We start from the raw sequence: 25,819 nt of genomic DNA on the forward strand, positions 1-25,819 counted from the left end.
TCTCTTTCTTTCTTTCTTTTTCTTATTTCTTCTTTCTTTCTTTCTTCTTTCTTCTTTCTTTCTTTCTCTTTCTTTTTCTTTCTCTTTCTTTCTTTTTTCTTTCTCTTTCTTCTTTCTTTCTTCTCTTTCTTTCTTCTTTCTTTCTTCTCTTTCTTTCTTTTTCTTTCTTTCTTTCTTCCTTTCTTTCTCTTTTTCTCTCTCTCTTTCTTTCTTTCTTTCCTTCTTTTTCTTTCCTTTCTCTTTTTTGGAGACAGACTCTTGCTTCATCACCAGGCTGGAGCACAGTGGCAGCACCATCTGGGCTCACCGTAACCTCCCAGGTTCAAGCAATTCTCATACCTCAGCCTCTCAAGTAGCTGGGATTACAGGTACGCTCCACCACACCTGGTTAATTTTTTTTTTTTTTTTTGAGAAGAAGTCTCTCTCTGTTGCCCAGGCTGGCTGGAGTGCAGTGGCACGATCTCAGTTCATTGCAAGCTCCACCTCCCAGGTTCAAGCAATTCTCCTGCCTCAGCCTCCCGAGTAGCTGAGGCTACAGGTGCCCACCACCATGCCTGGCGAATTTTTGTATTTTTAGTAGAAACAGGGTTTCACCATGTTGGCCAGGCTGATCTTAAACTCCCGACCTCAAGTGATCTGCCCATCTCAGCCTCCCAAAGGGCTGGGGTCACAGGCATGAGCCAGCATGCCTGGCCCTCTACTCAGTTTCTGTGTGCAAATGGTGATAAATTGCTGCCCTTTTTTTTCTGTGGCTGTGAGGAGCATCAAATAAGCTCAAATATTCAGATATGCTTTGGAAGGAGTAAAATGGCATTAGAAATACCAGGCACATAAAATGGAATAGCAAAACGAAACTGAAAGGGAGTGACCTGTCTACTTCTATTGGTCTGTCTGGATTTTGGAAGCATCAGGGTAACTGAAATATTTATTTGTCATTCAACCTTCAGGTAAAATGTAGATCCGGCTAGTGTTTATCCTCTGGGTGGTGTGTGTGATGGCACGTGTGACACAAGGATGAGCTATTTGTCATGCAGCTTTAGAATGAAAGTTGAAAAGGTCACAGAGAGGGCTATGAGTTTTAACCTCTGCTCCAAGACAGAGTTCTAAGCAGTACCTGTCAGAAAAGGTCTTTCCTTGTCCTTGAGGTGAGATGGAGAGGGAACTCTTGAGTCTCCAATCCCAGCTTCTCAGGTTCTATTGGCGGCTTTAGTGAAAGCAAACAGGACTCAGGCAGGCAGATAAGATAACCACTATCTGAAGTGTGAGCCTACAGTTTTAAATTGCCTTTTATTTGGAAATACATTCAATCTCATTTGGATGCTAAGGGCAAAACTTAAATCTATCACACACAGCTATAGACAACTTGTTTATTAAATGTGCAGAATAAAGATTTGATGTGAACTTCTATGGCAATGAACTAGGTTAATGGACTCGGTATTAGGTTAAATCAAATGAATCACTGACATTCAAGGGATTTTTGGCCTGCAACAGTTACACATGGCAGAACTGTCTAATCTAATCCAGATTCTGTCACTGGCAAATTCAAATCACCCACAGGAAACTTTGACAAAAATATGCCATTGCACATGTCTAACATAATACAATATGGGTTAGGGTTAGAGAATTAAACACAAAGCTTGGATGTCATCGCGATCAGGTCTGAGTTAGACCAGAATAGAAATAGTCATTAAATCTGAATTATCAATATGGTGAGTGTGTGTGTGGCGGGGGGGGTACTGGTGTCTGTAGCAACATAACTCAACCACAAAGATGTGAATCTTTTAGTTGGATAAATCACTTTGGTTCAACCAACCTTTATTTTCCCAAGTGAACAAAATACAGCTTCCCACAATAATAAGAATATCGGGTTTTTCACAGGGCTGCCATAGGACATTGTTGGATAATAAATATTTCCTATCATGCATGCTTGTTTTAGAATGTTGTTTTTCTGGAAGAGCTTCAAAAAGTCAAATCTTTTAATTCCACAATGAGGGCTAGTCTGTCAAAATACTGTTTTTGTGGTAATAAATGCAAAACCACCTATGGCTCCCCTCTCTCTCTCCTCTCTCTCTCTCTCTCTCTCTCTCTCTTTCTGCTGGAGACTTGCTCTGTCTCCAGGCTGGAGTGAAATGACGCCACCTCTATTCACTGCAACCTCTGACTTTCTGGTTCAAGTGATTCTCCTGCCTCAGCCTCCAGAGTAGCTGGGACTACAGGCGCCCGCCACCACACCCAGCTATTTTTTGTACTTTTAGTAGATACTGGATTTCACCATGTTGGCCAGGATGGTCTCGCTCTCCTGACCTTGTGATCCACCCGCCTTGAGCTTCCAAAGTGCTGGGATTACAGGCGTGAGCCCCTGCGCCTGGCTGGGGTCTTCTTACCCTTAAAGACAGCTAAGGTAGCAGCCCAAAAAGCCCCCCACCCCCCAACTCCTTAGTTTGGTTAAAACGCCCCGATTCCCTGTGGTCATGGCTTTATCTGTCCCTATTCCGGCTGAAATAGCGCGTGCGCCTATACATGGCCTGGCCCTCGGTGGAACGCACGCGGCTGCAGCTGGAATCGCATCACTCCGTCCTCCCCTCCCCCAGCACTGACGCAGGAGCCCCAGTGTCCTGAGGATGACTCCAAACAGCGTCGGACCTTCAAGTGGAACCTCGGGCTTATTGAGGAGTGGCCTGGAACTGCACCAGATTTTAGCGGTGCCTGGGGAGGCTTACAGATGGGAGACGCCCTGGCTTGGTTCCTTTCCAGAACATTTGGGAACGCTTGGCCAACTTTCAGGCACCAAACGCAGACTCGCCCAGGGTGGACTTAGTTCTGAGGTGGCCTCTTGCGCCCTCTAGTGGTGTAAAAAATCACAGGCCTGCAGAAGGGTCAAAGACGGGTCCGGTTTTTCTCCAAGGAGGAACTCAGCATTTACACATTTACCGTGCAGTGAAGTCACTTTATGAATAAATTTCTGAACAATCCAATAATTCACCAAATGCACACACACACAATAAGGACTTTGAACCATCTTGTGGGATCCTTGCAGGACCTTGGGCTCATTTTATCTTTTTTTTTTTTTTTTTTTCCCTTCTCGCCCCCTTCCGGCTCTTCATTTTATAAAGGAAACCTAACAGGCTGTAAGAACCAAAGGGATCATTGAAAATATGCCTTAGAAGGCCGGGCGCAGTGGCTCAAGCCTGTAATCCCAGCACTTTGGGAGGCCGAGGCGGGTGGATCACGAGGTCAAGAGAGCGAGACCATCCTGGTCAACATGGTGAAACCCCGTCTCTACTAAAAATACAAAAAACTAGCTGGGCATGGTGGCGCGTGCCTGTAATCCCAGCTACTCAGGAGGCTGAGGCAGGAGAATTGCCTGAACCCGGGAGGCGGAGGTTGCGGTGAGCCGAGATCGCGCCATTGCACTCCAGCCTGGGTAACATGAGTGAAACTCCGTCTCAAAAAAAAAAAAAAAAAAGAAAGAAAATATGCCTTAATCAGCCAGGCGCGGTGGTTCACGCCTGTAATCCCAGGTCAGGGGTTCAAGACCAGCTTGGCCAACATGGTGAAACCCCGTCTCTACTAAAACAACAAAAATTAGTTGGGCATGGTGGCGCATGACTGCAATCCCAGCTACTCAGGAGACTGAGGCAGGAGAATTGCTTGAACTGGGACCCAGGAGGCGGAGGTTGCAGTGAGCCAAGATCATGCCACTGCACTCCAGCGTGGGCTACAGAGCAAGACTCTGTCTCAAAAAGAAGAAGAAAGGAGGGGAGGAGGGGAGGAGGAGGAGGGGGGAGGAGTGGGGAGAGAAAGAGGAGGAGGAGAAGAAAATATGCCTTAATCAAAGGCAATAACCCTGTCATTGTCAGCCTGTGAAACATTAGCTAATGAAGCAGGATGACAGCACACAGTTCTCTTATCGTCCCAAGATAACTCCACTAGGATGACAGAAAAGCATCAGATTTGGAGATGTCACGAGTCTGGAGTCTCAGTTACATTCAAATTTCGTGATAGCCTATCCTAGGTTAACTGAACTGTTTCTTTTGAACAAAGACAATTTTGGTTGACTGAGTTCAGTCATTTTGTGATTGAATATCAGATCATTAGAGTTCCTTTGGGATACAAAAACTATCGTTTCCAGAGACAGAAAGGAATGTGCTCTGCTGTTTGTACTTGCCCTAAACATACACTTTTTTTTTTTTTTTTTTTTTTTAAGATGAGGTTTCACCATGTTGGTCAGGCTGGTCTTGAACTCCCGACCTCAGGTGATCCGCCCGCCTTGGCCTCCAAAGTGCTTGGATTACAGGCGTGAGCCACCATGCACGGCCAAACTACACTTCTTCTGTGATCTACATTTTCTGAATGACTTCAAAATAACAGCTGAATATGGCGTCTTTCCTCAGAATTGCACAAAGCTTTAAATATCACCTACTGTGGCGTGCGGTGGCACATGCCTGCAATCCCAGCACTGGGGAGACTGTAGTGTATTAGGCTTGATTCTCAGAGTTTGAAACCAGCCTAGGCAACATAGCCAGATGCTGTCTCAATAATAAATAAGTAAATATCACCTCCTCAGGGAAGATTTCCTGAGGCACCAGACCAGCTTAGGCTTCCCACAACGCCAATGGCCTCCCACAGCACTGGGTGACCACAGAGCTCTAGTCACAACTGCCATTTAATCCAGGCCTGGTTTGTTTTCCGTCTGTCTCCTCTGCCCAAAGCTGAGCTCCATGAATGTTTGTTTGTCCGTGACAGCATCCTGGAGTCTAGCACAGTGCCTGGTATAGGAGGTTCTGAATAAATATTTGTCAACTGATACAATCTAGTGGGGTAAATGCTGAGGAGACAGACTGCAGAGGAGAGCTAGTGGTGATTCTTTTTTTTTTTTTTTTTTTTGAGATAGGGTCTCACTCTGTCACCCTGGCTGGTGTGTAGTGGCGCCATCTCAGCTCACAGCAACCTTCACTTCTCAGGTTCAAGCGATTCTCTTGCCTCAGCCTCCCAAGTAGCTGGGGTTACAGGTGCCTACCACCAGGCCTGGCTAATTTTTGTATTTTTAGTAGAGATGGGGCTTCACCATGTTGGCCAGGCTGGTCTCGAACTCCTGACTTCAGATGATCCACCTGCCTCGGCCTCCCAAAGTGCTAGGATTACAGGCGTGAGCCACTGTGCCTGGCCTGATTCTTATCTTAAGGCTGTGAGGGAACCCTTCATTCAAATTATGAGCAGAAAAAAACACCTGATTAAAGACTCAGGGGTAGTGAGGTGAAGGACTGAGATTAGCGCCCAGATGGTCGATGCACATCTGTAATCACATTAGTGCAGCAAGGGTAGAGAAACCCAGAATTCTCTCAGTCCCCAAATCAAGCAGGAATCATTGTCTCCTGGATCATGGAGCTGCATTTCTTTGCCAAGGGCCGGATGGAAGCTGTCCTAAGCTCTGGGGATGGTTTATCAACAGGACCATTTTATTACCTCAAAATGTGTAGGATGTTTACCTTTCCAAAGGCATTTTTTTTTTGAATCAACATCTCAGGCTGGGGTGCAGTGACACAATCTCAGGTCACTACAACCTCAGCCTCCTGGACTCAAGAGATCCTCCTGCCTCAGCCTCTTGAGCAGCAGGGACCATGGGTGCATGCTACCACACCTGGCTAATTTTTGCACTTGTAGGTGAAACGGGATTTCACCATGTTGGCCAGGCCGGTCTCAAATTCCTGACCTCCAGTGATTCATCCTCCTTGGCCTCCCAAAGCTCTGGGATTACAGGTGTGAGCCACAGCACCTAGCCTCTAAAGGTGTATTTTTAAATCACTAAAAATTAAATAATAATACAAATACCTGGAGACTCTGGAGGCAGCAAAGAGAGAAGGAAGGCCAAATGAGTGCAGACTATAAGAATGGAATAGTGGCTGGGCCCGGTGCTCAGGCCTGTAATCCCAGCACTTTAGGAGGCTGAGGTGGGTGGATCACGAGGTCAGGGGTTCGAGACCAGCCTGGCCAAGATGGTGAAACCCCATCTCTACTAAAAATACAAAAATTAGCCGGGTGCAGTGATGGGCACCTGTCATCCCAGCTACTCAGAAGGCTGAGGCAGGAGAATTGCTTGAACCTGGGAGGCAGAGGTTGCAGTGAGCTGAGATTGAGCCACTGCATTCTAGCCTGGACAACAGAGCAAGACTCCGTCAAAAAAAAAAAAAAGAACAGAATAAAGAGTAAGGGTAAGACTACAAAGAGGAATGAAAATACGAGAGTGGGAGAAAAGATAGGGAAAAGAGAACTGTTGTGTACCTTCTTGTGCGTATTTTAGCTTTCCTTTAGAATCACTGACTGTCCAAAGAGAAATTTAAACAGTCAGCATGTATGAATTGAATGCTGTGAAAGACAAACATATGTTTAAAATCCCACAGGAACATTATAAATGTGAGCAGGTCAGCAGGGAGGCACCCAGCCTTGGTAGGCATCCTGGGATGTCATGAAGCTGGGTATGTGTTTTCAGCCCTGCTATACCAAGTTTCTTTCTTTTTTTTTGAGACGGAGTCTCACTCTGTCACTAGGCTGGAGTGCAGTGGCGCGATCTCGGCTCACTGCAAACTCCACCTCCTGGGCTCAAGCGGCTCTCCTACCTCAGCCCTCCTGAGTAACTGGGACTACAGGCACGCGCCACCATGCCCAGCTAATATTTGCATTTTTAGTAGAGACAGGGTTTCACCATGTTAGCCAGGATGGTCTTGATCTCTGGACCTCGTGATCCGCCACCTTGGTTGGCCTGCCAAAGTGCTGGGATTACAGGCGTGAGGCACTGTGCCTGGCCCCAACTTTCATTTTTGAGTGAGGGTGATTGTATTTGGAGTTAGAATGAGTAAACCCTTTTTGACTTTCGTAGTTAGGATTATTAAGCTTGGCTGTAAGCAATAGAAAAAAAATTAAAATAAGTGGCTTAATAAAATGGAATTTTAGGCCAGGCACTGGCCTAAATTTGTGGCTCACACCTGTAATCCAAGCACTTTGGAAGGCCCATGCAGGAGGATCACTTGGGCCCAGGAGGTCAAGGCTAGAGTGAGCCATGATTTCACCAAGGCGCTCCAGCCTGGGCAACAGAATGAAACCCAGTCTCAAAAAAAGAGACAATTTTCTCTCTACTCGCGCGGCTGACTTGAATGATGGTGCCACAGAAAGACAAGAAGCCCAAGAGGTCAACCTGGAAGTTTAATTTGGACCTTATTCATCCAGGAGAAGATGGAATTTTTGATTCTGGACATTTTGAAAAATTTCTGTGGGAGAAGGTTCAAGTCAATGGCAAAACTGGAAACCTTGGGAACCTTGTTCACATTGAATGCTTCAAGAATAAAATCACAGTTGTTTCTGAGAAACAGTTCTCTAAAAGGTATTTGAAATACTTTACCAAGAAATACCTTAAGAAGAAAAATCTTTGTGATTGGCTTCGAGTGGCTGCAACTGACAAGGAGACTTAAGAACTTTGTTACTTCCAGATGAGTCAAGATGAAGATTAATCAGTTGGAGGACTAGGCAAAGGTTTCCCTTATAGGGCTTTGCCTAGTAATAAAATATATTATGTATACATGAGAAATACCAAGAAATTGGCTTTCAGTTTTTCAGTGAGAAAAAAGAGAGACAATTTTTAATTTTTTTTTTTGGATGGAGTCTAGCTCTGTCGCCCAGGCTGGAGTGCAAGTGGCACAGTCTTGGCTCACTGCAACCTCTGCCTCACAGGTTCAAGCAGTTCTCCTGCCTCAGCCTCCTGAGCAGCTGGGATTACAGGCCCGCACCACCATGCCCTGCTAATTTTTTTATTTTTAGTAGAGACGGGGTTTCACTGTGTTGGCCAAGCTGATCTCAAACTCCTGACCTTGTGATCCGCTGGCCTCGGCCTCCCAAAGTGCTAGGATTACAAGCGTGAGCCACCGCGCCAGGCTGAGACAATTTTATTTCTGGTACACGTTTTCAAGAAGACAGTTAGGAGATAGCTTATCAGGGTTCACGTGGGGCTCAAGAGTGACGAATCTTCTACTTGATCGCACCACAGTGCGCAGTTTCCCTTTTCAGGGTGGCCTCATAGTCTAAGATGGCTGCTGACACCCCAGTCACACACCTGCTTTCTACTCAGCAAAAAGACCAGACTGAGAAGGATGCGTCCTTTCTTTTTTATTTTTTTAAGAGACGGGGTCTCGCTATGTTGCCCAGGCTGGAGTGCAGTGGCTATTCACAGGGGCGATCCCACTACTGATCCGCATGGGAGTTTTGACCTGCTCCGTTTCTGACCTGGGTCGGTTCACCCCTCCTTAGGCAACCTGGTGGTCCCCCGCTCCCGGGAGGTCACCGTATTGATGCTGAACTTAGTGCGGACACCCGATCGGCATAGCGGCACTACAGCCCAGAACTCCTAGGCTCAAGTGATCCTCCCACCTCAGCCTCCCGAGTAGCTGGGACTACAGGCACGTGCCACCGCGCCCGGGGCATCCTTTCTTTTAAAAGGCACTTTTTAGCAGTTGCACCCGCAACTCCTGCTTATGTCCTGTTGGACATAAATTTTCTTCATGATCACATTGACCTGCGAAAACAGTTGGTAAAAGGAAGATTTTTGTCCTGGGGGGGAAAATCCCTAAAATTAAAAATCAAGGACTCTATTACTGAGAAGAAAAGGAAAATGATGACTGGAGGACAATATGTAATATGGAATCTTTGTCACTGGAATTGAACATATTTTTTTTTGTTCCTGAAAGTGAGTCTTGCCTCAGTCTCTCCAGGGCATGGTGAGGGGTGGGCATGGTAGCCGATAGAAAGCTAGTGTCCTGGGCCGGGCATGGTGGCTCACGCCTATAATCCCAGCACTTTGGGAGTCTGAGGCGGGCGGATCACAAGGTCAGGAGATGGAGATTATCCTGGCCAACATGGTGAAACCCCATCTCTACTAAAAATACAAAAAGTAGCTGGGTGTAATGGCACACACTTGTAATCCCAGCTACTTGGGAGGCTGAAGCAGGAGAATCACTTGAACCCAGGAGGCGGATGTTGCAGTGAGCCGAGATCACGCACCACTGCACTCCAGCCTGGTGACAGAATGAGACTCTAACTCAATTAAAAGAAAGAAAGAAAGAAAGAAACAAAGAAAGAAAGAAAGAAAGAAGCAAGCAAGCTAATGTCCTTAGGACAAGGATTGGCTTTATTTTATTTATTTTTTTTTTTTGAGACGGAGTTTCGCTCTTGTTGCCCAGGCTGGAGTGCAATGGCGCGATCTCGGCTCACCGCAACCTCCGCCTCCTGGGTTCAGGCAATTCTCCTGCCTCAGCCTCCTGAATAGCTGGGATTACAGGCACGAGCCACCATGCCCAGCTGATTTTTTGTATTTTTAGTAGAGACGGGGTTTCACCATGTTGACCAGGATGGTCTCGATCTTTTGACCTCGTGATCCACCCGCCTCGGCCTCCCAAAGTGCTGGGATTACAGGCTTGAGCCACCGCGCCCGGCCAAGGATTGGTTTTAATCCCACTTTGGGTCATTGGGTGATCAGAAATCCAAATGTGGATACAAATATCTATTTTGTTTGTTTGTTTTTGAGATAGGGTCTTACTCTGTCACCCAGGCTGGAGTGCAGTGGCACTATCTTGGCTCATTGCAGCTTCAACCTCCTGGGCTCAGGTGAGTCTCCCACCTCAGCCTCCCTGAGTAGCTGGGACTACAGGTGCTCACCACCATGCCAGCTAATTTTTTGTATTTTTAGTAGAGATGGAGTTTCACTATCTCATCCAGGCTGGTCTCAAACTCCTGGACTCAAGCAATCCACCTGCCTCAGCCTCCCAGAGTGCTGGGTTTACAGGCATGAGCCACCGCATCTGCCACAAAAGTCAACTTAAGAGTACAAATGAGGAAAAAATAATCTAGTTTTGCCAATTATATTATCACTAAAGCTCTTACATTTTTGTAAAAAGTCACCAGACATGTTGTATAATGTCTGTTCTTCCTTCCTTCCTTCCCTCCCTCTCTCCTCTCTCTCTCTCGATAGGATCTCACTCTGTCACCCAGGCTAGAGTGCAGTGGTGTGATCATAGCTCACTGCAGCCTCGAACTCCCGCGTTTAAGCCTCCTCCCGTTGAATTTAGATGGTAAGTGTAGACAGGTCTTTAAATTCAACCCTCATCCTATGGATTTAGAGACAACAGCTGAATATCCAGAAGATAAAGATTCCTATCTGTTCCTTCTTACTGTCTTCTTTGCTTATGGGAAAATGCTTGAGTTACCCCAAATTCTATCCTGTTTTTTTTTTTTTTTTCTCTCTCTCTCTCTTGCATTTTAATCTCTGTCTCTCTCTCTCTCTCTTTTTTTTTTTTTTTTTTTCAAGATGGGGTTTCACCATGATGGCCAGGTTGGTCTTGAACTCCTGACCTCAGGTGATCCACCCACCTCAGCCTCCCAAAGTGCTAGGATTACAGGCATGAGCCACCACACCTGGCTTGCATTTTAATCTTTCTTGAGCTTTTTCAAATGTGTCATATTTAAAAGTGGACTCATCTTTTTTTTCTAACCCTGTTCCTGGTTGTCCCCCAACTGAGTAGGCCGCACCAGCCATGGCCCCAGCCTTGCACCCCACTCTCCCTCACAGCTCACATTTAGTGAGTGCTGGGCTTTCTACTTCCTTCTCTCTAATTCACTTTTTGCTTTCACCAAACTCCTGCCATCCTCCAAGAACAGGGAAGCATCCTGTCTTGCTAGATTACAGCAGGAGCCTCCCTGCCTCCTCGGATCATCCAGGCTGATCCTGTTAAAAGCTCAACTCTATTCCTGTCTTGCCCTCTTTAAACCAAATACTTCCATAGAAGTAAGCCAGGTTCTTTTGCCAGTTTTTTCCTTTTAATTAATTAATTTATTTATTATTTGAGACGGAGTCTCAGGCTGGAATGTAGTGGCATGATCTTGGCTTGCCACAACCTCTGCTTCCCAGGTTCAAGCAATTCTCCTGCCTCAGCCTCCCAAGTAGTTGGGACTACAGTCACCTGCCACCACGCCAGGCTAATTTTTGTATTTCTAGTAAAGACGGGATTTCATTACGTTGGCCAGGCTGTTCTCAAACTCTGGACCTCGTGATCCACTGCCTTGGCCTCCCAAAGTGTTGGGATTACAGTCGTGGGCCCCTGTGTCCGGTCTTATTAATTAAGTTTTTAGAGATGGGGTCTTGCTCTGTCACCCAGGCTGAAGTGCAGTGGTGCAATCATAGTCTACCTCAACCTCGAACTCCTGGGCTCATGCAATCCTCCTGTCTCAGCCTCCTGAGTAGCTGGGAATACAGGCATGCACCACCACACCTGGCCAATTTTTAAATTTTTTGTAGAGATGGGGTCCCACTAAGTTGTCCAGGCTGGTTTTGAACTCCTGGCTTCCATCAATCCTCTTCATCTGTGCCAGCCTAGACCCTTAACATGGCCTAGAAGGCCTCTGTGAGTTCCATCTCACCTCCTTCTTGCTTCCTTCCCTCTCAACCTTTACAAGTTGCAGCCATTTCAAACTTTTCACTTCTGATGATCTCATGTTCTCTCTGACCCCCGAGCCAATGCAGTGAGGTTCCTCCCTAACTAGATTCTTATTCCCTGTAGATTCCCAGACAGGCCTTCCCAGAAAGAAGCCCTCTCCTACCTCCCAGATTGGGTTAGGCTCCTCCTCTGTGCTGACTTCATTCTCCCCTTCAACATTGCTTAAGAGTGCTAAGTTGCAACTTTATGTCGAATTGATTGCTCAACTGGTCCATAAAACTTAGGAGAAAAGGGCTGTATCCTTAGCCCTTGACACAGGACCTTGTGCATCTTAAGTCTGCATATGAACCTCTTTATTTACCTGGGATATTATCTTATTTAATCCCCAAGACGACCCTGCGGGTTGGGCGTGATTATTCAATTGTCGTCATCGCTGTTATTTTAAATAGAGATGGAGGCTCACTATGAGGCCTAGACTGATCTTAAACTCCTGGCCTCAGGTGATCCCCTACCTTGGTCTCCTGAAGTGTTAGGATTACAGGCGTGAGCCACCAAGACTGGCTGATTACCCCACTTTTAATGGATGAGCAAAGAGTCGAGGTTCCACTGGTTTTCCACTGCAGTGTCTCAGCTGAAGGCAAAAACAAAAACAGAAACAAAACCCCACAGGGCTGTGCTGGCCTCCTGGGACTTCCAGAGGACAAGGCCCTCTCTTCAGTGAGGCTGACCTACAGAGCCAGCGCTCCTTCCCTCCAGGCCACAGCTGTGTGCTGGAAAGCTGGAGGCCTGGGCCCCTAATAAAGAGCAGACCTCCCAACCTCCTGGCTCCCTCCTCCTCCCCTCACATGGTTTTTCAAATTAAAAGCCACTAAAACCTAAGAGCAGGAGAGGGAGGAGGCACAACAGCATCCCTAGGCTTGAGGAAGGGGCTCTCTCGGGAGGGAAGGGGTATCCAAAAGCCAGATCCAGGGGGTTCCAGTCCTACCAGCCTGTCCCAAGCTCTAAGGAGAGTATGGCCCACCAGGCGGGGCTGGACCATGAAACAAGCTCTGGTCGTCAATTAGGTCCCTAAACAGGCTGTGATGTTAGGAACCCTCTGCTTCTACTTCTCCCTGAAGAAAGAGCCCACCCAACCCAGAAGAGAGGCTGCACCTTGAGATCCGGCCAGTAACTACAGAGAAGCGGAGGTGGGTGCGGAGCCCTGGGGGGTGGGGAACTTTCACCTCCAGCTACACAGACCCATCTCGATCTTTTTGGAGAACTCCTTTTCCCAGACTTGTGCCATTCTGAATTCTGAGCATGCCAATAGACTCCTTAGAGCTCCTTCCGAGCCTCAGCTCGGGCCAACCGGGGCTAGGGCGTCCCTCTCTCCGGGGGGACTCCCTATATCTGTACGTCACCTCCACCACCCTGGCAAAGGATCCCTCCTTGCGAGACCCAGGGAGGCGACTCTTCCAGAGGCAGCCAAGAGTTAAAGGGGGTGGGAGGGGGGAAGTTAGCATCGTTTTTTGTTTTGTTTTGTTTTTTGCAAACCACCAAACGGGCCCTTCATTTTCAAAACGTGAAGCCAGAAACATCCCCGTTCTCTTGCCCCCACCCATCCCCATCTGAAAAAAAAAAATTCACAAGTTTAAATGTGATTTTCACAGCTAACGGCTTTGATATGTTACATTCGCAAGGCTTCTAGAGCAAACGGACCTGAATTCTTCGAGGAAAGTCGAATTGGGGGTGGAGCTGGGGAGCAGAGGAGGAGAAGACACAAAAGCCAACTCAGCGGGAAGCGCCCTCAAAGCCAAAGGTGTGGCGCTTGGAGCTGCGGCAGCCCTCCTCTCCTCTTCAGGAAGTCGGGGCCGGGAGAACCGGTCGGCCCTGGGCACGGCGAGATTTTGTTTTGTTTTTGTTTCCAGTGACCATTTCGATTTGGTTGTAAAAAGTTTAAAAGGCCGTCTTTTTGAAGGTCAGCTCATTGACTGCACCTTTTTATACCCTTGCCCCCAATTTCGTGTCGCCTGCAGGCCTACATGTGCAAGGCCAGGGACAGAACTGTCACAGTCCCTACCATCTTCTCCCAACTTCCCCACCCAGCTCAGTTCGGGAGTTCGGCTTCCCTCCTCTCCACTCGCAGCCTCCCGGACTCCCAGCTTGGAGAGAAAACCCACATTCTTAACCCCTTGATAATCCCTCAAAGAAGAAAAACAAAACAAAAACCCCCAAGAGGTTGAAAATTAGAATCCGGGCGCGGGTTGAGATGTGCGCAGACCTGCCCAGGCCGGTGCGGGTCGCTCCTCTCCCCCGGGTACACGTGGTGGCCTAATCTCCACTCCCCGCTCCCCCCCCACCCCCCGCGCGCACGGTGCCCAGCCAGAAGCACAGGAAGCGGAGAAAAGACCAGCAGCTGGCCTCAGGAGGGCAAGGTTTCTCGCCGGCTGCGGCTCCGGGACCACCCAGGACCCGGGGCGTCGAGGGACCAATCTAGAAGGATCTTAGAACAACACTGGGACAGCGCGGCAAGAACTCGCCCCACCTTCCCCTGACGCCCAGGGCTGACTGATGGGCGCAGACCCGAGTTCTCCCGATCCAGCCTCGGACCAGCCAGAGGAGGCGGAAAACAGGATTCAAACCCACCTATGAGCAGTGGTAGGGGCGGGGGCTGTGGGGGCAGGACTCGGTTTAAGGAACCAACCGCCTCGGTTGGAGGGCCTCCTGTCCGGAGGGAGGTTGCTCCTGACCATTGGTATTTTGTTGTTGTTGTTGTTGTTATTTTGTTTTGACCACTGGGTTTATCTTGCTTTTGCAGAGGACGCAGATGTTGACTTCTCTTCTTTGCACGGTCTCTCCGCGAAATCTTCCCCTAACCATTTGCTTTCTTGCGCCACCCCCCACCGGGGCTCTGTCCCCGGAGTCAGCTCCTCAGGCCTTTAAACCTTCGAGAATGACACACATGGAAACCTTTAGCAAATGTTTGTTAATGATCATAACAAAGGCATCATTCAAATGAGGCAGGTAATTACTACCAGAAGGACAGACAACTGGGTGCTCGCCGGCTCATCCACTGCTTTCTGCTTTAAACTCCCGAGGAGTCGCTGCCTAGACACCCCCGCCCGGCCTGCTTTTCGGGCTCCATTAAACGGCTCTGAAATGAACTGTGAAGTTACCATTTGTGGGCGGAGAGCGCTGGGGCCCTGCGGACGGGAGACACTGGCTTGACAGGGCTAGCAATGTCGCCGGAGCAAAGCAGCCCCTCTGGATAGGCTCTCCGTCTCGCCTCCTACCCTCTGGGACAACTGGCGTAGAAATCCAGCTCTCAACTTAACAGCAGGAAGCCCAGCACCCGCTTTTCCCTTTTATTCCGCACTCTGATTTTGGGGGAGGGGGGTCGTTTATTCTCGTTCGTTGTCTACAAACATTACGGTATCCTGTTAGCATTCCGAACAAGGGGCTGTTCATATATTTGCTTTCAATGATTTCCTGAAGGAACATGTGGAAGTAATAGCGAGCGGAGCAGTCTCCCGAGCTGAAGATGCACGAGAGCGGGGCGCGTAGAAGAGCTGGGGCAATGGGGCCCCCAGCGCAGCCCCAGGCGCCCTCTTTTCGAGCCTGACACCCCAAGATCCTGTCCTAGTTAAGCACAGCATCGCGCGCCTTGGAGTATTTCTCCACCTCCTGGTGAAGGAGGAGACGGCTGTTCGACGTGCCAGGCCCAACCTGGCCAACTTGGCCATTTTCAGAGTGCGTGTGTGGGGGTGGGGGTTGAGGGAGAAGGATGAAGGATGACCCCCACCCCCAACAAGAGAATTTAAAAATCAGAGACCTCGAGGAAGGTGAACGCGCTCTCCTCCCCCACTGTCGCTGGGACGCCCCACTCTGCCCTGGTCTGGTTCCTGGAGTATCAGCGCCCCCTTTCCCTCGCTGACAGGATCGTTTCCTCCGGACACTCTGGCCTCGCGCCTTGGGCTCAGGGTTTGGGGCTCAGCTGTCAACTCCAAGGCATTCGTAGGGTTCGACCCACGCGGCGGAGGGAACGGAGGGAGAGTCAAAAGGCACCCTCCCCCAAGACGCGGAGGCGGCGGGACGATTCCCCAAAAGCCCAAGCTTGAACTTCTTTGTATGCGAGATAGAAGCCAGGGCAACCTCGCCCAGATAACCCCGAAAACAAAGGCACGACCAGATAAGTGGCTTCAAAGGATAAAGGTTGTTCTATCGGAGAACATTCCAAACCTACACAGACCCTCTTTTCTTAGTACCCTATTCAGACTCCACCCAGCCTTTGACACACACACACACATACACACACCACGCAAAACACACACAACAAAAATCCATCATTGTTATATTGGACTCAACAGTTTGCCTAATCCCATTAAAAAACTAGCAGTTATATAGCCCTTTTCCGAAAATACCCCTAGTTCAAAACCGCGCAACCGCTTGTAAGACTTTTCCCGAGCGTCCTATTTCCAGTTGGGCCGAGTTTGTAGAACGGACATTTCTTGATAATAGATTTATATTCTCTCTGGGTATTAAATGCAATTTTACATGTTCCTTTTCTTCTTTTCAAAGAGAATACAAAACTGTAGCAGTGTAAGAAAATAACCCCAAAATGGGGAGGCAAACATTCTGGAAATGAGGGGCTGCTGCAGTTTCATAAAACCGCTTTCCCGGCAGAGCACCAACACCTCCCCCTTCCACCTCCCCATCCCATCTGGTCTGCTTCTCCCCGCCCCCCAGTTGTTGTCGAAGTCTGGGGGTTGGGACTGGACCCCCGATTGCGTAAGAGCGAAAAGCGAAGGCGCAATCTGGAGACTGGGACATTCGGCGCGCAGGGAGTTCCAGCGCAACTTTTATTTTGAAGAGACGAAGGGGGGGGGGGCTTATTTCCTGACAGCTATTTACTTAGAGCAAATGATTAGTTTTAGAAGGATGGACTATAACGTTGAATCAATTACAAAACGCGGTTTTTGAGCCCATTACTGTTGGAGCTACAAGGAGAGAAACAGAGGAGGAGACTACAAGCGAGCACTGGAGGCCGTGGACACACTCTTTACTCCATGTGTGGGACATTCATTGCGGAATAACATAGGAGGAGAAGGTAAGGGAGAAGAAAAAATGATTTTTGATTTTTGTTTATAAGGGAAGTCCCTGATCAGGCTCTGGGGCTGGAGAAAGTGAAGTAACTTCAAAACTTTAGGGGACAAGAAAAAAAAAAAAAGGAGATGAATTCCAGTTGTGTGTCCAGAGAGTAATTTTTTTTCAGAATAAACTTCACTTCTGGATGGGCAGGAGATAACCATAGAGTTAGAAAGTCTAGGGATTCTTCTTTTTTCTAAAACCGCACATTTTCCAGACCTATTTTTTAAAAACAATGTTTTTCTAACAACCCTATGGCCTCCCAAAGAAACTGTTTAGGCTTACATTTTTGAGGTTTCTTTTGGGAGTAGGGTGGTATTCGTGAATACTGGGCCGAACACCAAGGAACTGGGGGTGGAGGCAGAGGTGTTGGCCCTCTTCTTGGCAGTGGGTTCTGGAAGGCGACAGGTTTTAAATGAGTGTTTTCATTCCTTGCCTGCGGTTTGGCGGGACAGCGCTGCAGCCCGTGGTGTGGAGCGCAGCTGGGTGACCAGGGGAGGTGGGGAGAGGAGAGCGCCGTGTGGGGCGCGGGAAAGGGTTGCGGGGCGCGGGAGGAGGGCAGGGCTCGGCTGGAGACCGGACCTCCGTGCTGGCCTGCAGAACGTGGAGCGGGCCGAATGCGCGTAATTACTGGACGGCGTTGCTCTGGGTGGGAGCCGGGGCAGGTTTGGCGCGAGGGTGAGGCGACTGCAGGACAAGCGGAGGGGCGCAGGTAAGAGCAGGGGTGTGGGGCGCTCTGGAGCGGTTTGTCGAGTCAGTGGGGTGCTAGGGAGAGTTGGTGCCTGCCAGGCAGCGCGCTCGGGTTGCACGCCTTAGAGCGGGGGCGACAGCGGCGGCGTAGGGGGGCGGTCTGGAATAATGACAAACACATTTGGCCCCGAGTGAAGAAGTCGTCGTAGCCTCGCATTCCAGCAACTGGGATTTGAGGAATTTCGAACTGCACACTCAGGGGCCCTCATTGTGCGCCGTGGCCCCCGACCCCGCCGGTCTCCCCGCACCCCCTCCTCGGTGGAATCCACTCTGCATAGCCCGGGGCTCTGCTGCGGCTCAGTACTGGCCGAAGGCAGGAAGAGAGGGAAGTTCTCCAGGGCAGTGCTGAACTTCTCGTGAGGAATTTAGGGACGACTTGGAACTGGGGAAACTTGTTTGCAGGTAAGACAGAAAGGTGGGAGGTAAACCACACTCTCCTTCCGGGCACCTGAGCCCTGGGAATCCCTACGCAGCGCCCCTCTCCGCGCGGGGGTGTGTGGCACTCGCGGTCTGCGCTCGCCCTGCGCTCCTCAGTCCTCTCTATTGCCCTTTTCTCCATTCCTCTCCCTGCCCGCTTGGGAGCCGTCTGTGCGAACTTCTTCTTCCTCTGCTGTCTACCCCCATGGAAATTGGGTTTTACACACGAAATTAACTCTGCCGGGCTGTGCCCGGGGAGCAGGCGGTGTCCATTTGGCTCTGAATATAATATGTGGGATCAGCGGTTCTGTTCCGAGAGGGTGTCGGCCAGATCGGAGAGACTAGTAGTGTGGCCCGACCCGAGTACGGCTGCCGGAGGGAGCCAGGAGCCCGGGACTGGCCCGGCGTGCGGGAGCTGCCGGTGTGGCCGGGCCTCGCGTCTCGGTCCGGAAGGACTTGCTAGCCCGGCCTGCTGTCCGGTGTGTATCCCTCCCGCAGCCAGATTGCCGGTCCCGCTGTTCGCTCCCGCAGTTCTGCTAAGACCTCAGGGTGTACGGAAAGCGTGCCTGGAAGAACTTGCCACTCACTGCATCTCCCTGGGTGGGAGGCAAGCAAGAATGGCCCCTATCAGGTCCCGACCACCCCGCGTCCGAAAAGCCCCGGGCTGGGCGGTGTGGGAAATGGCTTTTTGGCTCCGAGGCCGAATTGCTCAATGTTTTGGACAGACTCGCCTCGCCGCGGTCGTTCCTGACCAGATTTTTGGAGAAGGGAGAGGCATCCAGGGCAAACGAGGCACGACGGTCCTCCGCCCTGCATCCCACAGGACGAGCATCCCCGGAGCCACAGGAGGGGAGGAAGGGGCTCGCCGGGCGGGCACAACCTCACCAAACGCCGCGGGGTCCCACCCCCGACCCCTAATCTGGTTAACCTGGACCTCGGCTCTGCTGAATTGCATCTCCTTCCCCTCTCTCCTCGGCCTCCTCCTTTCCACAACCCTCACGAGGGGGAGGCCCTGCCTCGACTCCTCGATAGGCTCGGGGCCGAGCAACCTAGCTTTGACGCCCGGGTCAGGCCCTGCTTCGGAGCTTGCATAGTTTTGGGTTGACCCAAGTGCAGCTGGACCTCGCTAACAAGAGCGAGGAGGAACGAGAGTGGAGGGACGCCAAGAATGAACCCGTCGTTGGTCCCCGGTGCCCTTGCTCTTGCTTAAATCCTTAGATCGAGAGGGACTCGGAGAGCCCTGGCTCTCAGCTCTCCGCCCCTGGGCCAGTTTCCTCTCGGGACGCGGACTGTGGAGGGATGCAGGGGGAGGGGCATTGGGCTGGGCTTTCCAGCTGCAAACACGTCTGGCGCCGAGGCGGGCCCATTTTGTGCCCCCTGGGGACGGACCGTGGGCGGCGCGCCGCGGCGGGACGCGTTTTGGGGACGTGGTGGCCCGCGCCTTCCTGCAGACCCCGCGGAGAGCTGCGACCAAGTTATACGTTGCTGGTGGAAAAGTGGCAATTTTAGGAAAAGAGCTAAAAGCTGGATCGGTGACCGAAAGGTGCGGCTCTCAGGGTCCCCGGGGTCTAACCCGCCGGGTCCACCCTCAGCATCAGTCTTGCGGCAGCAGAGAATCTTTCGGTCTCGCCCGGGGCGCAAGATTCAGGGTCCAGTCAAATTGCTTTTCCCGACTGCGCCCTAGTTAGGGTCCTGCGGAGCTTGTCGTTTGCTGAAGTGGCTTGGCCGCATTTCCTTTTGTTTTAAACCGATTAATGAGCGAACCCAGGATGGGCTGGAGAGGTAGATTTCAGGAGGAAATAATGGGAACCCCGACTTGGGGCGCCTTCTTCCCAGCCTCCTACTGCAGTTTCCCGGGCACCCCGCGAAAGGGGAGTGAGAGACGCGGGCGGGCGCGGACGTGAGGGGGCAGAGAAGGCTAAGATGCGTGTCGGGGAGGGTGGGCACCAGAAGCCACGATTCTTTTTTTTTTTTTTTTTTTTTTTTGAGACAGTCTCGCTCTGTCGTCCAGGCTGGAGTGCAGTGGCGCGATCTCGGCTCATTGCAACCTCCGCCTCCCGGATTTAAGCGATTATCCTGCCTCAGCCTCCCGAGTAACTGGGATTACAGGTGCCCGCCACCACGCCCGGGTAATTGTATTTTTAGTAGAGACGGATGTCACCATGTTGGCCAGGCTGGTCTCGAACTCCTGACCTTAGGTGATCCCCCCCACCTCGGCTTCCCGAAGTGCTGGGATTACAGGCGTGAGCCATCGCGCCCGGCCAGGCAGGGTTCTTAACAGCCAAGAGGGCGCAGCCTAGCTCTCCTCAGCATTCCCGGAGAGCTGCTACCCACGGCGTGCGGCTCTCGTGCCTATAGGAGGCGCTGGCGAGCGCCTGTAACCCTAAACCCCTCGGCCCCTTTCCTCCCACCCGGCCCGGCCCCTCTCCCTCCCTCCCCAACCCCGTCAGGCCCCGTCTCGGGTCTCAGTTGAAAACAATGCAAACGCCGAGCATCGTGCCTGGGGCGCGGCGGCCTCTGCGGCTCTGAGGTCCAGAGCGCGGCGCGCAGGGACGCAGGTCCCCGGAGTGGCTGGGCATCGCCACCAAGCCCTGGACAACCGACGCCCAGGGCGTGGAGGAGGCGGGAGGGAGAGCGGACGGCGCAGGATTTCTGTGGGTGTGGCGGGGTTGTAAACGGGACGGTGGAGGGGGCTGGACAGAGCGGGTGCAGAGCCTCCCGGGCGAAGTCAGCGCGCTGCACTCCCGCTGCGCTGTCGGGGACCGCGAGCCGGGGCTGCGGGCGAGCGAGCGGGCGAGCGGGGTAAGATTCGCGGGGCTGTCGCGCCCTCTAGCGGGCTCCGTGGGCGCGTCCCGCTTCCCCAGCCCCGGGCGGTCGGCGCCGCAGTCTCGGTGGAGCGCGGCGCTGGAACCCCGGGGCCCCAAAGCGGAGGCTAACCTGGGTCACTCCTCCTCCCGGCCGCAGTGCACGCGTCGCAGGCGCTGTGTGGGCCCGGGAGGCGCCAGGTGGACGAGAGGGGGTCGATGTCCCCAGGATTGAGAGCGGGGCGTCCTTGTAATTCAGTGTGGGATAAGCAGGGTAGGGTGGAGAAGGACGGGTCCCGTGCGTTCTTGGGGGGCAGGCGCCGCCTTCTGCGTTCCAGCCCCTCGCCAGCTCCCTTGTCCCGCGGGCGGCTTGTTGCTGTTTGTTTTACGACCCTGCGTTATTGTGCAACGGGAACAGTCGTTTCCAATCCGCCTGCGGTCCCCGGGCTGCGCGGCCGTCGCGGCCCTCGCAGGGCGGGTTCATGAGGGGCGGCGGTGACGCGCGGACAGACAGGACAGCGCGGCCCGGGAACCGCGTCGCGGCCCAGGCGGTCCCCCTGCCCGGAGGGGGCGGAAACGCTGAGGTGGCGAAAGTGCTGAGGTGGCGAAAGCGTGGGCTGCCCAGAACCCGAGTGGCGAGTCCGGCCGAGCCTCCGCGGCCTGGCTTGGCAGCGTCGTCTTCCCGGTTCCCGAGGCTCCGCTGCCCCGGCGCACCCGCTCCCGGTGACGGGGATGATGATGGGGATGATGGGGAGATGTCTGCCTTCCACGAATTCTCCTGGGGTCCCGAGGAGATTTAGCCATTTTCAACAGCAGTTTTCCTATTTCTGCTTAAACTCCGCGGGCTTTCAGCGGAGGTCACCGCGAAAGCTAAAGTACAACCTAAGAAAGGAAGAGACTGAAGTTAAGATTTGGGATAGTGGAGCTCAGAATTCCTCGAAGCGGCGTCTGTGGGGCAACCGCCGGACGCACGTCCTTGGACCAACACTGCCATCTGCTGGCCACTCGCGAGAACTACCGCGACCCGCTGTGAGAACGGGCTTCGCGGAGATTTCCGAGCTGGCACTGGCGTTAGGAAGGTGCACTTTTTTTTTTTTTTGGCCCGATAAGACCGTAATAGGTGACTGATTTTCTCTTCCGGTGAGGCTGCAAGAATTGCTGGAAGATAACATTTTCATTTTGTGGAAATTTGTGCTGTGTTTCGCCTTGGTTGTTAATGCTTTGCATTTAGGTAGTGAACATCTGATCAGAGCAAGCCTGTGAGGGAGGTGGCGGGGGAAGGGGGAGGGGATGGGCAATCAGTGTTCCCGTTTCTGAGTAAGGAGACCTATGTCGGGGCTTGGTGACATCAAGCCGAATGCTGAAGTTTACCACAAACTGCGGCTCCTAAGTTTGTGCCATTAGGAGTCACACCCATTTGGTGACATTCAATAGGATATGTCATTTTATTCTGCCGTGGTTATATATCTGGTGAAAGGAAAGTATGTTTATGAGGCCAGATTGTCCCATAAAACGCTCCTGTGTAAAAACACTCCAGCCCCCTCCCATCACTGGAATGTCTGATGGAGCTCTGGGAGATCAAAACAACAAAACAGGCTCCGGTAGAGTGCAGAGGTCCTGGTAAACACACCCTCTGCTGGGAAACAGGGAGAAATTTCCACCAGTGTAGACCTGCACTTGGGTTGCCTGGGCTCAAGTTAGGAGACTGAGTAGAGAAAGGAAGATTTGTAATTTTCACAGTTGGAATTAACTTAGGAGAGCTGAAATTAACTGAGCCTCGGAAATCTGAATCTTGAAGTCACCAGTGGCTTTTGGGGCTGTGAGAGCGTCTCCTGTGGTCTTTAATCATGTGAGGGTGGGGTGAAATTCAATATTCAGTGGTTCTGCATCTGGATGCACTGTCAATTGGTGATCTAGAAGCAAGCTCCCTGGCTTTAGGAGAAGAATGCCCTGCTGTTAGTCCTTCTGGAAATAGGGCCCTTGCATCGCTTGCTGTTTACGCTAGCTTTGCACATTGCCTTTGGTTATATAGCCATGCCCAAAGGCTCTTTACTTCTGTTTGCAGGGCAGGAAATGGCACCCTGTTGAAAAGAAAGGATAGTAGCTGCAAAAGCGTTTGTTTCTTTGTTTCTGTGACTGTATATATTGGCTCATCTTTGAATGGTCTTTATAGCCACACCAGGCTGGAGGTAACAAGGGCATGGGAGTGGACTGCTGGCATGGGCTGAATCAGAGTTCAGATCCCTGTCTCTACGAGGCAGGAGGTTCAGGGCAAGTCATGTGGCTTCTGGGACATCCCTCACTTTCTTAGTTAAGGAGAAGTTGAAGGAGCTGATCTAAAATATCTTGGGATTCTGCAGAAAAAGTCATGAAAATTGGCTGGGCGCGGTGGCTCACGCCTGTAGTCCCAGCACTTTGGAGGCCCGAGTGGGCGGATCACCTGAGATCAGGAGTTCAAGACTAGCCTGGCCAACATAGTGAAACCCTATCTCTACTAAAAATACAAAATTAGCCAGGTGTGGTGGCATGTGCCTGTAATCCCAGCTACTCGGGAAGCTGAGGCAGGAGAATCGCTTGAACTCAGGCGATGGAGGCTGCAGTGAGCCAAGATCGCACCATTGCATTCCAGCCTGCCGGAAGAGCGAGACTTCTCAAATAAATAAAAAGTCATAAAAATAAAAGCACCTTCAATTAAACTCTATAATTTAGTCCTTACAGTAATGCCACAGGGCAAGCAACAAGTCAGGTCTTACTAGTTGTGCTTTTTAGAAGGGACTGAGGTTCAGAGAACTGGACCAAGTGCCAGATTTGGGATCAGTGGCTAGTCCAATGTGATTTCCATCTTTTCTTCTGAGAGGAAGCATAAGAGGATCAAGAGGATGGGGGGAAAGCACAAATCAGCTACCCAAGAGTGAACAGGGCAGGGTCTCTTTCTCAGTTTGTTTCTCTAAGCTATGGCGAATGTTCTTTGAGCTGTGATTATTGAGGACGGGGACTGAAGTTCAACATGTAATTGGCATGAGAGAAGTAATTATTATTGAAGAAAAGATTTGGATGAAATCCATTGTTCTTTTATGCAAAGGGGGTTGTTCTCACAGATTCTTATAGTGTCATGTTTCTCAGAATTTGTAGCTTCAATTACTTATATTTGCACACCTGACTTTTAGATGAGCTCCAGGATAGCAGTTACGAATTAAGGATGAGCATTTAGAGTAGACAAATTGGCAGGAACAGCAAGACTCACTCCCAGAGCCTCACTACAGGTCCAATAGGTGAGGAAAGTCCCCATCTTTCCTGGTTTTCTTCATTACCTCCCGGCGGGGCAAGCACTGCCATTATTCATGAGTAAACTGTCTGAATTTCAGATGAGTAGTGACATGAAACTTCATGAACAGGCTAGTCATGGTGGCTCATGCCTGTAATCCCAGCACTTTGGGAGGCCAAGGCGGGTGAATCATGAGGTCAGGAGTTCAAAACCAGCCTGGCTAACATGGTGAAACTGCATCTCTACTAAAAATACAAAAATTTATCTGGGAGTAGTGGCAGGCACCTATAATCCCAGATACTAGGGAGGCTGAGGCAGAAGAATTGCTTGATTGGGGGGTGGAGGAGGAGGGGGAGGTTGCAGTGAGCCGAGATCACACCACTGCACTCCAGCCCGGGAGACAGTGTGAGACTCCATCTCAGAAAGCAAACAAACAAACAAACAAACAGATAGGCCTAGATTTCTACCCAGGGAACCACTGTTACCAGAAAAGGGAGTTTGGAATCTTAAGCCACAAACACATGTTGATTCTCAGTATTTGGTCCTGATGGCTACTCAGAGGGCCTGTTTTCATTGCCCACTTGATATGTCAGTAAATAGTCTTCCCTGGCAGCGGGTCCACTGTGTCTGGATGCACAGAAGGAAATCTGGGGGTGCCTGGCAAGGGCAAAACACCCCATGCCAGCAGTCCACTCCCATGCCCCTGTTACCTCCAGCCTGGCTTTTGTTTTTTTTTTTAGATGGAGTCTCACTCTGTCACCCAGGCTGGAGCGCAGTGGCATAATCTCGGCTCACTGCAATCTCCGTCTCCTGAGGTCGAGAGGTTCTCCTGCCTCAGCCTCCTGAATAGCTGGGATTACAGGCACTCACCACCATGCCCAGCTAATTTTTGTATTTTTAGTAGAGACGGGGTTTCACTGTGTTGGGCCAGGCTGGTCTTGAATTCCCGATCTCAGGTGATCCACCCACCTTGGCCTCCCAAAGTACTAGGATTACAGGCATGAGCCTGGCCATGCCTGGCCCACAAAACACTCTTTAGAGCTTGCACAGGAAAAGCAGTGAGCCCTTCTTTTAAGCTCGGGAATGCTTTAAAGATGCATCATTGGCAAGCCTTGCCAGAGAAATACGGGATCTAAATGTGATAAAACCAAAGGCATCAAGCTGGCTCTGGAGCCCTCCTCTGAAGTTTGCTGAGTGGATCGTGAGTGGGAGGCTGATATTTATATGTACAAACACACAAGCGTTACTGCTAATTGTGGTAAATCAGCCTGGCCATTCTGGCTCTGGGGCCTGCTGTGCCTCCCACGGCAGCAGTGTGGAAGCCCTGCATCCAGGCACATGCCAGCATCCTCAGAGGCCATCAGCCAGCCAGCATTGTGTGAATTGCATTTGGGTTCACAGCACTGTAATTGTGCTTCTCCTGCTGTGGTGAGCAAAAGAAGGAAAATGGAAGGAGGCAATGTAATTTGCCCTAGGAAATAGTGGGGCAGATGGCACACAGGGTTGCCTAAAACACTGACCTTCCCTTGACAGAGACCATATGGTGAAGTGGAGAGGGCATGGCTTTTGCATCACATGGACCTTGTGTTAGAATCCTGGCTCTGTGACTAGCTGTGTGACTTTGGGTCAACTGCAAAACCTCTCTGAGCCTCAACTGCCATTTCTGAAAATCAACTCTAAGTAATCAAAGGGTTATTCTTCACAAACACAGCATGCACATGCAAACTTTGGCTTAATAAATAGTGGTTTCTCATTCTCTTATTTTGTTTTCTAGGACCCAACTCCCCTTCCTGTTAGGAGCCTTCCACCTTTTACTCCGTGTTTTCTTCCTCTCCCATTTTCCTGGTGGCATTCATTAAAGCAGAATTCTGATTTCTGCAAAGTAGGCCACCTTACAGTAGAAATACAGGATTAGGCACCACGAAAAACTGTGTTTAGGCTATTCTCTACTGGATGCCCTCCAGCCAAACCAAACCCAACCA

General features: G+C 50.8%; 1 protein-coding gene and 2 pseudogenes across 4 annotated transcripts in view; 2 read left to right on the forward strand and 1 right to left on the reverse strand.

Moving 5' to 3' along the window:
• The window catches only part of LOC116545646, a 23,348-nt pseudogene extending 18,389 nt beyond the window's left edge, over nucleotides 1-4,959 (reverse strand).
• A 2,187-nt stretch (nucleotides 4,960-7,146) lies between these two features.
• Nucleotides 7,147-7,466, forward strand: LOC116548737 (annotated as a pseudogene).
• Nucleotides 7,467-16,251: 8,785 nt separating this feature from the next.
• The window catches only part of PDGFRA (platelet derived growth factor receptor alpha), a 61,479-nt gene continuing 51,911 nt past the window's right edge, over nucleotides 16,252-25,819 (forward strand). The window contains exon 1 of one of the 4 annotated variants that reach the window (XM_032274169.1): nucleotides 16,252-16,563. The gene's annotated coding sequence lies outside the window, so the exon portion shown is untranslated. Of the gene's footprint in view, nucleotides 16,564-17,413; nucleotides 17,754-19,047; nucleotides 19,312-20,240; nucleotides 20,571-25,819 lie in introns of those variants that run through there. The other 3 variants (XM_032274171.1, XM_032274172.1, XM_032274170.1) reach the window with 3 other exon arrangements.

Source organism: Sapajus apella, unplaced genomic scaffold (genome assembly GCF_009761245.1).
Source record: "Sapajus apella isolate SASKATOON/1434 unplaced genomic scaffold, GSC_monkey_1.0 scaffold5, whole genome shotgun sequence".
In the NCBI taxonomy this organism is placed as follows: domain Eukaryota; kingdom Metazoa; phylum Chordata; class Mammalia; order Primates; family Cebidae; genus Sapajus; species Sapajus apella.